This window comes from Mixophyes fleayi, chromosome 7 (genome assembly GCF_038048845.1).
Source record: "Mixophyes fleayi isolate aMixFle1 chromosome 7, aMixFle1.hap1, whole genome shotgun sequence".
In the NCBI taxonomy this organism is placed as follows: domain Eukaryota; kingdom Metazoa; phylum Chordata; class Amphibia; order Anura; family Limnodynastidae; genus Mixophyes; species Mixophyes fleayi.
In genome coordinates, this window is record NC_134408.1 from 122,540,320 (window position 1) to 122,554,190 (window position 13,871).

At 39.0% G+C, this 13,871-nt stretch overlaps 1 long non-coding RNA gene across 1 annotated transcript; it reads left to right on the top strand.

Moving 5' to 3' along the window:
* The first annotated feature begins 615 nt into the window (after positions 1 to 615).
* Positions 616 to 10,803, top strand: LOC142097062 (uncharacterized). Its single transcript, XR_012678108.1, has 6 exons — positions 616 to 965; positions 1,076 to 1,824; positions 2,733 to 2,852; positions 6,064 to 6,195; positions 9,404 to 9,456; positions 10,702 to 10,803. It is a non-coding gene; the product is annotated as an uncharacterized LOC142097062 (long non-coding RNA).
* Positions 10,804 to 13,871: the final 3,068 nt, after the last annotated feature.

Genomic DNA, 13,871 nt, shown 5'->3' on the forward strand with positions numbered 1-13,871 from the left:
CGTTAGCTAAATAAGTTTCTGCTCTCCAGAGCATTGCAGTCAAAGATGTTCATAAACCCTGCATTGCATTACACGTTTAGAGTTATTCAAATATATTTTTGTCTGGAACAGCTTTGCAGACCAAGGGTATTAGTAGAATCTGTTTTACGGCAATGCACATACATGCTTTGTAACTCATTCCTGCAAATTCAAAGTGTGTAGGGTTTGGAAACTGTAACATTTACTAGGCACCAAACCACACAAAAAATTGTTGTTTTTAAAAGCACTAGTTCTAAAACCGCTATCCTGATTATTTATATGAAACTAAAACAAATCATGCAACATATATAGCTGCGTTTTGCAAACCTGCACATAAAACCATAGGAAAAAAAAGTCTATTTGTTTAGAGGTGGTTCTGATAGGACATATTGACCAATGAGCATGTTTGAGCTATCTTGCCTTTCAGAACATCAGAAGAGCCAGCATTGTCTTGACAATAATGTTTTCTTTAGTAAGGATGAAAATTGTTTAAATAAAAGTATCAAAATGAAATAATGTATTAAAGGTAAAAATGAATGTATGATATTTTAAGGGGGCAACATGAATCTATAAGATTTTTAAGGAGGGAAATACGTCTTGATTTATAAAGGGGTCCATAATATTTTTTTTTATGATTAGCACAACACTTAAATAGACCTATCAATATACCAGTATACAACATGGAATAAGTGGTCCTCTTAGGGGGCGGCAGGTCAGATAAAGTCATACTTGCCATATTTTGAAACCTTCCCTCCATAAGATCCTGGAGGGGGGGTCATATGACAGGTGTATTAGGGGCGTGATATTAACAGCATTGTCTAGCAGGGGCGGGGCTTAATAACGAAAATTCACATCATTATCAGCATTCCAGGAGGATGCCTTCTCTTCCAGGAGTACAGGAGGACTCCCTGAAATTCGGGAACCTCCTGGAAATTCGGGGAGAGTAGGTGAGTATGGATAAAGTGCAAAAATAATTTTACTTCTTAACTGTACAGTACAGAATACACACAAAAAGCTATTTTTCCTTTTCTTTTCCTTATTCATTTTGAACTTATAGGTGGCTACTGTGGTTTACAACTCCTCCACCCATGGTGAGCACACTGTGCCTTGGAGTAGTAGTGGACGGTGATGTACTTGGTGTACTGCCAAGAAGTCATATCATAATTGGACAACAGCAGATATACGATTTGATATGAGTTCCCTCACAGACCTTGTCAATACAACTAGATGAGTATCAATGAGCTTCACTGCATTGGCAATGCACTTATGAGCATTTGTTTGGATATTCCAGTATCAGTCCTTTTTGATGAAATGCATATGCTTCAAAAGCAGCGGTCAGTAGTTTTTGTGGGTAGTGGCATCATGCCCAGACTGGTGAGTTGCTGATGGTTGACCAAGCGCAGGTGGGGCAGAGTCCAGATCTCCCTCTGAAGGGGCTTCCCCTAATTTATCTTCATGTGTAACACTCTGGCTCATGTGCTTCCGTGATGTTCCTGTAACTGAAAATATGTGGGGTTTTTTTGGGGTTTTTTTCGGGACACTATATGCAAGGATTGAGTGTTTTTGTTTTTCACCTGCTACCTCTTCTTGTGAGGTTTGCTGTCTTGTACATACTTGGCTACTTTTAGATTCTCTCCTCCAGGAGGTGCCAGAGGAGAAGTCGTGTGACCACTACAGGAGATTCACGGCACAGCATAGCAGGGGGCGGGGCTTAATGGTGCGATGGTGTCATTAAACCTCGCCTCTTCAACAATCCGGGAGGATGCCTACTCCTTCGGGAGTGTCCCGGATATTCCAGGAAAGTAGGTAAGTGTGGTCTTCTTGTTTGTGGGCCTTGTCTGCTGAAACATTGGACAAGAACAATATTATTTTTTGAAGATTTGTATCTATGTTTATCCTGTGAAGTAAAGTCATGTCAAGCAAATGGCATATTCCACTACCTGCGTTTGTCAGCTGTTTGCATTGATTTATACATTATTAGCATGCTTTATAATTGAAAAAAAAACTTGTAAAGGATAATTGTACTCACTATGCTGTTGCTGTTCAGGGGGCTTGTCACTGTCATGGAAAATGACCCATTCTATCAGCTCCAATGGCAGAATGAAACGTAATTCCTCTCACAGAAAGTATGCACCATGGCCAGGAAATGGTCACCTTCTGTGGCTGCAACAGGCCTTTTATCCTCTGCTATTTTCTCTTTTAGACGCCACTTAATGTCTATAGTGCATACTTGCTATCCTTGGCAAAGATGGCCTCCGGGAGATCCAGGGGAGAGGTGGGTGTGGGTGTGTGGAGGCGGGGCTCGGTGAGCCATGCCATTTGGGCCTGCCCTTAAACTGACATAACTGTATTACAGTAGGGGGTGGAGCTTAGGACGCGACTCACGCCTCATCATTAACTAATGATGTGGCCAATTACCGGGAGGACTCCCAGAAATTTGGGAGTCTCCCGGACATTCCGGGAGAGTAGGCAACTGTACTGTAGCACACAATGCCCTTTGTATCCCTACAGTATTCACTGCATATGTTTATGGTGAATTGGTGTTTTGCCGGCTGACTACCCAAGATCTGCCCATATCGGGACATTATATGACTTTAGAACAGACATTATCACAAGAGAATCTAATATTCACTTTACGCATCTGAAGCTCAATTAGGACGTTTGTGTGAAAAGTGTTGTGATTTTAGTTTGCGACTTTCTCTTGTGTCTTGCAGTTGACTTCCTGCTGCAATGCTGTTCTCAGAAATGTCCCGTATTGTATGCAGAAATGATAGCTTGCTTCTGTGCAAAGGATACAATAGACAAATCTGCCTGGACAACAGAATTTTCGGAAGGTAGAGTTCCATCACATAACATGTTGACAGATCGTTTTGGAAAAACTGCTCACTTTATTCAGCCAAATACTTATTAGCTAAAAGTGAAGTAAATTAATAAATGTCAATATGAAATGTAACCTTTTCCCAGATTGCCCTGTATGTTGTCTTAATTTAGTTGGCTACTTGAGAGTTGTTTTCCTCTTCTATAATTCTAATAATTAGTCCCACAGTATGTTACAACTTCATTATTATGGCTACAGCTATTGTCTTAATAATTAGTCCTCTTTAGTATTAAGCTTGAATGGGGCTGGTGTTATATGTCACCCAAAAGCACTAAGGACAAGATTTGAGCAGGAATAATGGAGAGTTAAATATTTTAGTCACACTTATCTTAAAGTGGTTTAACTATTAACTTTCACTACCACTCATCTGATGCTTGTAGCAAAATCCTGGACACAAGACAGTGTTTCAAGCAGCAATTGGTACAACATATACAGAGGCAAACGCAGGATTTGTAGAGGGTTGTTTCCACACCACGCCACCAGTGGGCGTGACCAGCATGCATGGGGGCATGACTATAATATTAGACAGTGCTTGGCTGCTCTCCAACTCTTCCTATTCCCATAATTTACCTGGGCAATGCTGTGTGCACTACTGTTAGGTGCACGCAGCTCTCCCCTTACAAGCAGAGCCGTGTGAAGCGGGGACGGGGTCCAGCCACCTCAAATATACAGTGCCCCAGGCTTGGAGGGGGGTTTCCAGGCACTAGGAACCCCCCTCCCCCTCGGTTTGCCTATGATATATGATTTCTCATATCTGGTTAGTCCCTAATCTAAATATTAGTTTAGCCCACAACATAGTTACCTTCACTGTATGCAGATGACTGGCCGCGTTTAAACAGAGCAACATGTGACACCCTTCAAATACAAACTATGTCAAATATTGCTATCACTCTATGACCCTGCAAAATTTTGTGTTGCCTTATAAATAAATGTAAATAATAATAAAAATAAAATGTTTGAAGTGACATAGCTTTGTCAGCATATACCATATATATATATATATATATATATATATATATATATATATATATATATATATATATATAAATAAAAATAAATCTTTTAATGTAGTGGATGGATGGGACATGATAATGATTTACAACTTTACATATAACCGTACATTTTTTTCATTTACACTGTATCTATATGCCAGTCCTTGACTTTGCATTTTTAGCTTTTAACATGTTCATTTCGTAGTGTTCTATTGCAGCCGATCTATTATGTCTATTATATCCCCAGCATCCTTTTCATATCTTAATTTCACTCCATTTCATTTTATGTTGTGATGGATCATTGGTTCACAAAACAACATAATATTGATGCGCTGCCTTGTTTGCTGTTTTATAAATAATAGAGTATTTAATGGTTTGAAAAGTGCTCACCTAAGAAAAGCAAAGGAGAAAAAAATACAATGATGTGTCCATTTAAGATAATATAGAGAAGTGCAGTACGCATACTGCTAGATCTTTCACTCAGTAATGGTTGTTTATTTTTTCTGTTGTAGGTCTCACATACCATAGTAGGCTTTTAAAAAGACAGCTTCTGTCTCCTCTTGTGCTTGCTACTTTGGCTAAACTAAAGGGCATCTAACACATTCAGTAGAGGTCCCATAGTTTTGTTCTGTCTTCCCCATAATCCCTTTATCTCCACCCAAAACTCTCCTCTTATTAAAGTTTTGACCATCCTCTAACAAAACAATAACTTGTGGGAGTAGCCTTGTGACAAGGGATATCTTTAAGACATACTTGCCTACTCTCATGGAATTTCGGGGAGGCTCTCAGAATTTTGGGTAGTCCTCCCAGGCTTCAGTGATAAGCACAATTAAGGAAAAACATTTTTTTTATACATTAAAGTATCTTTAGTTCCTATAGTTTATGGCTTAGAGCTTAACTGAAACAGTAGTGTAGACTCCAGGGGGTAAATGTATCAAGCTGAGAGTTTTTCGGCGGGTTTGAAAAGTGGAGATGTTGCCTATAGCAGCCAATCAGATTCTAGCTGTTATTTTGTAGAATGTACTAAATAAATGATAGCTAGAATCTGATTGGTTTTTCAAACCCGCCGGAAAACTCTCAGCTTGATACATTTACCCACAACACTTCTTCTGTTGCTCCTACTTTATGTGTGTTTATATGTACCTGGAAATTCCATAGTTTACTATTATTAATAGTGATGGCCAACTTGGATTAGCTTGTTGGCCACACTGCACACCCTCCTCCTCCTGGTCTGAGTATGCAGTGTGACCTTGTCAGGATCTGCCTGCAAGCTTATGCATTACATGCTGCTTTGCCTGGCAGCTCCTGCCTTTTGTCCTTATTATTGTATTGCAGCAGTACCTCTGATTACCAGAGGTGCTGCTATTGTGCCTTACTTGTTTGCCTTAGGGGTTAACTTGTTCACTAATTATCCCATGCACCTGGGTGTGTTCTCATTTCCCCTTTCAATACCTGTCTCCCCCAGCATTTATTGCTGGTTATTGATGTTACACTCTGTGGTCACTTCCTCCTGCCGTGCTCCTGGGTTTATGCTGCTTGAGATCTCTACTTACATTCTGCTGACCTGTTTCATCTGTGAGCCTGGTATTTACCCCTGCATTTCCCTGTACTTGCTGCCTGGAATCTTTCCACACCTCCTGTTTACCTGCAACCGCTGTATACCTGGTAATTACTGCAAGCTCATTATTACAACATCTGTTCTGACTCTTCAGCAATAAAATTGAATGTTTTTTCACCTTATTCATGGCTCCTTAGCTGTATTCCTGCATTGATTCGTGACAGACCTACCTGCACTGTGCAGTGCAGGTCAGGCAAAGCAGGAGTCAGCTGTCTCCTTTTGCCCCATTCTCTGTTTATTATGAAGAGAATAAGATCAGGAGGGCGGCAGATGAAGACTCGGCAGGCCGTCTATTCCAACCATTGGTATATAACACGGAAAAGGAAATGACATCAACAATCCATATTTCCATTGTAAACCATCATTTTATGTTTACTCTCTGCAATGGTCAAGAAATTTTGCGAACATTCAAAACTGCAGTTTTACTCTAGTTTCCCATTAGTTTAAGAGCAGAAGGGTTATGCATGACAAATACATATACAATTTTTATGCTAATCTACAATTTATTAAACTTATTCCTGATTTTACCTTTATTTATCAATTATTCTTTGCCATAGGTGATTTTCCTTAAAAAATAGAAAACAGCTTGCCAAATAATCGGCAAAATCCAGAGAATACAAATGACTAAAAAGCAAATTATATTTCTGAAACAACCCTGGCAGCAGCCGACGCTATGCATGATTACAAAGGTAAGTAATGCAAATCATATACTGACCTCAATTCAAGCAGAACTGATTTCCAGTTTGGTTGTCTCACTCTGTTTATTTGAGATACTTACATGAAAATATTGCAACAACGATGCATGTTTTAGAAAGGTCCTGCCAAAATCCAGGTACTGATACATCACCCTCGGATCAATTCTGAATAGTGTATGAACAGCTGTAGACATAACTCTCGGCTTTTATGCAAACAGTGAAAAAATATGTTTGGCAAGGAAAAAATATAATGTAAATTTCATGGAGATGGGCAGTTTGCTAGAGTTCATTCTAGAATTAAATAAAAATGTAGTTTTTGAAGCATTGCACACTGTGTTTCCATGCCAATTATACTTTATGATGAGCACTCTCTGATCACGTTGTTGTATTTTTCCTATTTGTATTATAGCAGGTACATTCTTTGAGAATATCCCACTTTTATAAAAACAATTTTTTTACCGAAAAAATATATTGTTGAATGTTAAGTTTTTTATGTTTCGTTTTGCATTAATTGGAGTGTTCTTCAATGCTGATAGCAATACATTTAATTGCAATTTATTGCTCAGTTTATCACACTTTAATAAATAGAAATGAGCAAGTTTAAGTGTAAGCAGATAAATGTGTTATATGGTATTATAGTATTATAACTTCGTCATTTTGATGGTTCGTCTGTTGCGCAACTGTAAACAACAAACTACATTGAACCTGTTTGACTTTTTTGTCAGGCAGATGTTCCTTTTCATTTAAATAAGAATGTTGGCCACCTAACTCTTAGGCTTATGTTAATTACCAAGAGCATCCAATCATCATCAAGCCAGGCAGTGCAACATTCCGACACTTCAGCTACAGGGTTGTTTTTTTACAGTTTTATGAACCATAACACAAGTTGAATGAAGTATAATTATTAATTTGAGTTATTATCGTGTCTGGCTGGGTAAAAGAGTTATTGGCTACCACCACAAGCTATTGTGGTGTTTACCTATAGTTGCCACCATTTCCTTTAAAGCTCAATATGCATACTTGTTCTTGTAGCACCCAGGACAAGGTGTTCATGTAAGAGCGCGTGGTGCTTACTTTGGGAAATGTCTTTGCGATCCAAGGTCAAGTGAGCTGACATCAGTGTGTTGCAGTTGAGGCTCTTGAGCAGTGATAGGCAACCTGGTACACTTCAAGGGCCTCATATGCCACATTCAAAAATGCAACATGTTACCCTTAATCTCAGTAATAAATTAAATCAATACATTTAATTAAAGAAAGATACAACAATATGTAATAACATATTAGCAGACATAGTAATGCAATATCAACAAATGTTACAAGTTATATCAAACAAATCTAATAATTCAGTGGGACGTTTCAAACAGCTTTAAAAGTTAGTGGTAAGGCAGGAATAAGAACAATACAGTTCTGCAGGGGAGTTTCCATAAGTCAACCTGTTGTGTTTGTCAATGCAACTCATGATAGAGAATGTCTGTTTACATGTGTAAGTGGAACCAAAAACAGACAAGAACATTGCAGTACACTGGCGCATAACAGGGCCTTCCTAAGAATGCCTTAATTTGCTTTGATGAACTAAGCCTGAATTACGCCATTCTTTCCTGTGGAGCAAGGGGTAGACCATGCAGTGCATGCTGAGTGTCCCTTCTCCTGTGATCTCAGTGTGCTGCATTGTCTCCTTACATTGTGTGGGGGAGGTCACATGATGGGAATGGTAGTTGGTCTGGGAAAGATTAAGATCAAGTTCAGTCTTAATCTCTGCTTCAAGATCCCTTGTCTTTCAACCACTGCTTCAGCTCTTATAAATACTGGGGCCACAAGTGAAGCTTGATGGGGCATAAAGGTAGAAGAAGTTCCGGCCATCGGAGAAGGCTTTGAGGGCCTCATGGAATCTAGAGTTATGAGTCTCAAGTGTAGGAGAGTGAGAACAGAACGAGGGAAATGAGGTTCTTAACCCCAAGTCAAAAGGTTGAGAACGAAGTACAGAGAGAGTTAACAGTAGATAAGAAGTTCCTGAGTTTGAGATGGAATGCAGAAAAATAATGCTGGGACAATTATAGAGCATGTTGACTATAAGATAAGGATAGTGCTGAATATCACTAAACATAGGTGCATGCTGAAAGAAGTTTACATAAGATTGAGAGTCTGTAAATACTTATTCCATAGTGAAGATGAATACAAGAGATGGAAGTATGACAATGAGAAGATTATATATTAGCAAGTAAGGAATCCACTCTGCCTTAATTAGCAGAATCAACTAAGTGTAGTTAAGGGGAAACTATAAACAGTTACCCAAGCTAGGGTACATTTAGAGAGAAACAATGTAGAGAGTAACAGTCTCGACATAAGTGAGTGTTAGTTCTTGAACCAAATGGACTTGATATCACCTACTAATCTTAATAAAGGGTAGAATGATAAAGGATGTTTGTACTGAAAAATACTAATGGAAACAAGTTATTTACACAGCAGAGTATGTGAATAAATGATTTATGATGCAATTTGTATTGAGATGTGAAGATTAGAGACTGTATATAAAGACTGTATATAAATACATACATATTATTAATTTATCTAAAGAAGATGATTTCATTATTATTATTTTCATCAGTATTGTCTGTGCACTATTCCACCTGCTACACATGTGTTCACTTTTTAGTTATACCTGCAGGGACCTCTATTTGTTCCCAGTGACCTATATAACTTGGGTTGGAAGAGAGAAAGCCAGAGCTATAATTGGCATTTGATCTAGGAGCATTGCCACATAGGTGTCAGTGAGGACTGTGACAGATTAAGGATCACATGAGTCTAGAACTCAAAATTATGAGGGACATATTTGGCATGGTGCCTAGTTACCATCTGTTTTCTGCAGCCCCGATCTCCTTTGTGGGTGGGTGAGACCAAAACAGGGAATTCTGATATTGCCACCAATGTTTTCACTTTCTTGGCCATTTGTCAACCACCTGGGCTGTTATGCACTTTCTACATTCATTGGTGGCAGTGATGGCACTTCAAACAGTTTGACTGGACTAAATTATGAAAGCAGAAGTCAGGACATTCCTTCGCCATCAGCCAATCACAGGTGTTTCACGTGCTGGGCATTTGTGATTAGCTGGAAGCCAAGTAGTGTTATAGGGATTCCCTGCTTTGATCATTTGGAGTCAACTGCATCGTTTGACATTATTTTTTTCCCATTGGAATCCAACAGGTCAAGAATGAAGCCTGAAGAAAGAAGAAAAGCCAAGGCTGTCTACTGCTGGGGTTAGTTGAGAATTATTTATTTATACAGTGGGATTCAAGCACATTTAAATTGTATTCCACTATTACTGAAGTCAGGTCTGCAGAAAACAGATGGGTAGTCAGTGGTTGAGCCACGTAGTCTCTGGTAGCTCAAATTTGTATGCAAAGCTTTTAGCTTCATGTCCAACTTTTTTGCTTGCCAAACCCCACAATTTTCATTAGAGGTCCACTGAGTTGGCTGTTTTTTTCAAATGGAAAAACTTTGTACATTATGGGGGAAATTCAATTCAACATGATGTGTCTCCGAAACAGTCCACAGAGACACATCAAGGCAATGTTCAGCCTGAAATCTCCACTCAAATTTTCTTGCGCCCCAATCAGATGCGCAGAAGAATAAGCAGAGATTCCTTAGCGTAATAGGCGGAAAGGTGCAAAGCCAGGCATCGAGGAGATGTCCGGAGGCACCTTACACTGAATTGAATCTGCATCTATAAGGGAAGAAAGCACTATTATTATGTGCCCAAAAAATCCCAAGTATCATGCAGATTTGAAATGCCTCCATGGTATTCTTAGTGTCCTATACGTACACTGGGGGACATTTATGAACACGCATCTACAAGTAGCAGGCTTTTATAAATGTCCCCACTGTGTTGGAATACCCATAATATCACACCTCTATCCAAAGTCATCTGTATAGCCACATAATATAACACAATTATGGTGTAATGTAATTACTTTTTCGTTTTGCAAAATATTCAGACCAGAGTGTTATTTGAGACATAAGTCTGTTAATTAGAAAGACAGGGATAAATAAAGCCTAAAAAGACCAATTAATGTTAAAGACTTGAATGACATCAATTAAGCTGATATTAGAACACAAATGTAACTGATTGATTATGTAACAGTACTCAACATCATAATAGGAAAAGTGTTTTGTTAAGAGAACACATGGCTATATATATACATATATATATATATATATATATATATATATATATATATATATATATTTACATATATATATATATATATATATATATATATATATATATATATATATATATTTACACATATATATATATATATATATATATATATATATATATATATATATATATATATATACACATATATATGTTACTGCCTTTATTCAATTCTGTGCTTGTCATATCTTGGATCATAAATAGAGGTATCACTCAAATACAAATTTCCCAGAGCACTGATCAATGACTAATGAGCTACAACTGTTTACTGCTATTTTTTCAGTCATGAAGATTGAAGATTCGGGATTATATTGTTCTTATGTATTAAATTTCATGGAAAAAAAGGAACAAAATAATTCTTCAAATAAAATGAAAAAGTGTTTGACATGTGCAAATATGTGTGTATATGGGGGGTGAGGGGTACACTTCAGACCAGGTCTGCAGGGGAAAGCCCAAGACTTTTAAGGGGGGGATTCAAGTATTACAGTTAATCAATAGACATTGGAAATTGTTGTTGGGCTTATCAGAGAAAGGCCCCGACCAATGCATCCTTTGCATTGCAGTGATTCCTGTTGCTGGCCCCTCACCTGGACCAGCGACCTTATTGTAAGTGCCGTGCAGATCAGTCTGATCTGCTCCTCCCATTCAGTGACATCTGAGTGTGCCAGACTCCTCCTTTCTACCACACTGGTAGCAAGTCACTCATAGAGCACAAACCTCCTGACCTGTGAGAGACATCCCACATGTGCAGACAGCTAAGGAGACAGACAGCAAAGGCTGCCTCCTACAGCATATAGCTCAGAATAGAAGAAGGAAAGTGTTAGAGAGCTCATGTAATGTGGCTTATGTTGGTGGATGGGGTGCGTGGGCTACTAATTTAATCCTGGGGTGAAAGTGGTGGTTCATCATTTAATGGCAGAGCAATGGGACCATTATTATAATACTGTGTTGATTAGGGGGCTATTAACTGAATGTGATGCCGAGTTGTGGGGAAAAGGAACGCTATTTATCAAATGTTAATGGTATTAATTTGGAGGTCCCTGTTTTATGTATGTCCTGTTTTCACCCCTCTCCAGTGCTGCAGAGCACTGTGGTATCTTACAGATCAACAAAAATAAAGATAATAATAATTTTCAATACAAGGCCGCCACATTCCAGGATCTAGACAAGCAGAAAATGAGCTTAAGAAACCAGCAGCAGCATTAGGTAGTGAAAAGTTATAAGGATAGGTATGGGAAAGCAGCACTGTCTGCCAACTGTCCAGATTACAGTGAGGCAGCCCCACCCCCACTTCAATGGTGGGATAGCACCTACACCAGTGGAGCAGCATACATTATACATTGTCCCCCCCTTAGGTCAAATTGAAAACACAATGTGGCTTCACCTACGTCCCTGGGCCATTTTCAGAATATCTTCCAGGGCTGGGATTGGCCGGTCAGGGTGGAATCTGTTCCCCGGCGCCGGTCCCATAGTAGGCTACCTTGGACTAAGTGACTGGGCTATCTACATTTTTTCCTTCAAAATGGTCCTTACAGACTGCTAAGTCGAGTCTTGCCCCCTGGGCTAAAATTTGCCCACCAGTCCCTGTTCCAGGGCCACTTTAACTTCACAATCAGCCCCTGATTTAAGGACAAGCCCAAAAGTTTTTATTCTTCCAAAAAAATTGTCTGTGATTTGTTATTTGTGTTCCGAATCGCGGTGCAGTTTGGGCGGCACATGCACTGTCAGCCCTGCTTCAGGACTTACCAGAACTCTTCAGAACTGAGCTCCTCCAATTGAGGCTCAGCACACATTCCTCTGATAAACAAATAGATGTTCCCAGAGCGCTTTAATAACAACCCCTGCAGCCAATGCAAACTTCCGTTACCGGAAGTAATGTCATCGCAAACTCCAATACATCAATAGGGCCCTATTGATGTATTGGAGTTTACAATGACATTACTTCGGGAAACGGAAGTTTGCATTGTGAATTGGTTACCATGACAACATGGTCCAGGAGAAAAGTTATGTAATTTGGATACGCAATCTTTTGGGAAGGCTCTAAATACATATATAGGTAGGATTAATATAGAAGTTTATAAGGAGTAATGGAGATCTCTCCAATTGAATAAGTAGTTAGTGGCTTAAACGGTTGCTATAACAACACCATACGATATATGCATTATATGTGAAGAAACTTATTTATGTAAACAATCTTGCATGAGGTTTTTAAATGTGAGTTTTTATATATATTTTATGTACAATTTTGTTGTATAATATGATTGTGTACTATGACTGTATCTGATTCCTTAATCACCACTATAAATTAGAGATGGGCAGGCTCGGTTCCCCGAGAACCGAACCCGCCCAAACTTTGCCTATCCGAGTACCGAGCCGAGCTCTACTCGCTCGGCTTCCAAATCGAGGCCAAACGTCATTGTGACGTCGTCGGATCTCGGGGCTCGGTTCTCGCGATAATTGGAAATTTTAAATACCTGCCTCCACAGCAATCCATCGCCATTTGACAGAGGGACAGAGCAGGGTGTAGTCACAGGCTGATTAGAGCAAGGACAGATAATATACCTTATTCTTCATCCAATTCTGATAACAATTGTAATAACAATTCTGATAACAATTCTGATTACAATTCTGATAACAATTGATAGAGAAGAGAGGAGGATAGAGGAGTCTTTATTTTCAATATTTGGCACTACAAGTGCTTTGGGGTGTCCCCCATACTTTTGCATTAATATTTCTGGCTGTCAAAAGTCCTATTTGTCAGCAGTCTCGAAAAATAATTTTTAGCACTCCCTAGTGCTTTTGGGGTGTCCCCCATTCTTTTGCATTAATATTTCTGGCTGTCAAAAGTCCTGTTTGTCAGCAGTCTAAAAAAATAATTTTTAGCACTCTCAAGTGCTTTTGGGGTGTCCCCCATTCTTTTGCATTATTATTTCTGACTGTCAAAAGTCCTGTTTGTCAGCAGTCTAAAAAAATAATTTTTAGCACTCTCAAGTGCTTTTGGGGTGTTCCCCATTCTTTTGCATTAATATTTCTGGCTGTCAAAAGTCCTATTTGTCAGCAGTCTGAAAAATAATTTTAGCACTCCCAAGTGCTTTTGGGGTGTCCTCCATTCTTTTGCATTAATATTTCTGGCTGTCAAAAGTCATATTTGTCAGCAGTATCTAAAACAATTTGCAGCACTACAAGTGCGTTGGGCTCATAACGGATTCAAAGCAGTCCACATATGAGCAGAATCAGCAACCAAGTTCTGTCGCCAGTCCTGATGGTAGTGTTCCCAGAACGTCATCTGGGAAAGGCGATGTCAAACTACACAGTCTTTTGAAGTCAGTCAAAAAAACACACACCAAGAAAAATTTTACTGTGTTAAAGCGCAAAAGAGGTGTAACTGAGGAAAAGTTAAATGCCAATAAAAAAAAATTCCAACATGCCATTCTACACACGCAGTGGCAAAGA